The sequence below is a fragment of the Eurypyga helias genome, unplaced genomic scaffold (assembly GCF_000690775.1).
Source record: "Eurypyga helias isolate BGI_N326 unplaced genomic scaffold, ASM69077v1 scaffold51400, whole genome shotgun sequence".
In the NCBI taxonomy this organism is placed as follows: domain Eukaryota; kingdom Metazoa; phylum Chordata; class Aves; order Eurypygiformes; family Eurypygidae; genus Eurypyga; species Eurypyga helias.
Window position 1 is genome coordinate 1 of NW_010224778.1, and position 1,633 is coordinate 1,633.

The following is a 1,633-nucleotide window of genomic DNA, read 5'->3' on the forward strand; positions in this document are numbered from 1 at the left end:
GTCCCTGTCTGCGGGAAGGGGGTCCTGCGGGGGCACGGGGAGAACGGGGCATGCCTGGGTGGAGCAGCCAAGCGTTGCCAGAGGGAAAGGGCAGCAGAGGACAGCCCTGCGGCGTGGCACATCCCCAGCATTAGCAGTAAGCAAGGAAAGTTAATCCCGGGCCCCAGCGTGCTCCCGATGGGAGTTAACAAAGCCCTGCAGCTGGAGCCAGGCACCGCTGTGCAGAGCTGCTGGGGACGGGGCTCAGTACGGTGCAGGCAGGGGACAGGCAGAACTTGGGTGCCCATGGAGGGGGAGGGGGGTGCCCAGGCCGGGGAAGCTGCCAGAGCCTGGGAGGCAGGGGCAGCAGCCCTGCTCTGGTGGGGTGAGCAGAGCCTGGGGACAGCAGAGCCCCACTGGGCTGGAGAGGCTCACCGGGACATGCAGCAGTTGGCCTGTGTATGGAGAAGGGGTAAAGAAAAGAGATGCAGACCAGCAGTTTCACAGGGAGCGTTCCCCTCCTTTAATCCTCTCGCCAGAACACAGCAGTAGAGCAGCTGCAGGGGTTCATGCCGCGCTGGATGCTCTTTCGGGGTGCACCTGCTGCACCGCAGACCTGGGCATGCCCCTTACCCCATGCTGTGGCCACAGGGACAGGGGTGCCAGGCTGCTCCCACTGTTTCAACATTCTCCTTACAGACAAGCTCTCCTACTCTCGCGCTGCACGTGGGGAGAAGACCTGGCAGCCATAGATCTTTTCCTGCTTGGGATAAATCTGCTCCCCTGGACAGATTAGGATGCAACATGGGACCATATAGCACATGAGGAAGCTGTACCCACCCCCAGCTGGAGCAGAGACTGGGGTGGTACGTGTGCCACGGCCCCAGACAGCAGACATGGGGGCTCTTACCTATGTGGGGAGCAAGCTGTAGCTGTAGCAGAGCACTGGGAAGAAGCACATCAGCACCAGTAACAGAGCTGGGGCACTCACCACACACCCGACCTGGCAAGGGACCGATACAGCTGGGGGCTTAGTGGGAGACACGGAGGCTCTGAAACGGTTTATTGCAAAGGGCTTCTGCGGTAACGCGGGGAAGGAGCACGGTCCTTGTTGGCAGGGGCTTCTCTACTCCTCGCCCTCCTCTTCATCCTCGTAGGAGTCCAGGCCCACCTCCTCGTAATCCTTCTCCAGAGCGGCCATGTCTTCCCGCGCCTCAGAGAACTCCCCCTCCTCCATGCCCTCGCCCACGTACCAGTGCACGAAGGCTCGCTTGGCGTACATCAGGTCGAACTTGTGGTCCAGGCGGGCCCAGGCCTCGGCGATGGCCGTGGTGTTGCTCAGCATGCAGACGGCGCGCTGCACCTTGGCCAGGTCCCCCCCCGGCACCACTGTGGGTGGCTGGTAGTTGATGCCCACCTTGAAGCCCGTGGGGCACCAGTCCACAAACTGGATGCTGCGCTTGGTATTGATGGTGGCGCTGGCGGCGGTGACATCCTTGGCAGCAGGCCATGTACTTGCCGGGGCGAGGGTCGCACTTCACCATCTGGTTGGCCGGCTCAAAGCAGGAGTTGGTGATCTCAGCCACGGACAGCTGCTCGTGATAGGCCTTCTCTGCAGAGATGACAGGGGCGTAGGTGGCCAGGGGGAAATGGA

At 62.2% G+C, this 1,633-nt stretch overlaps 1 pseudogene across 1 annotated transcript; it reads right to left on the bottom strand.

Annotated features, from left to right (window-relative positions):
- Positions 1-1,104: 1,104 nt before the first annotated feature.
- Positions 1,105-1,628, bottom strand: LOC104505994 (annotated as a pseudogene). The gene has a single exon (XR_727853.1). The product of XR_727853.1 is annotated as a tubulin alpha-4A chain-like (transcript).
- Positions 1,629-1,633: the final 5 nt, after the last annotated feature.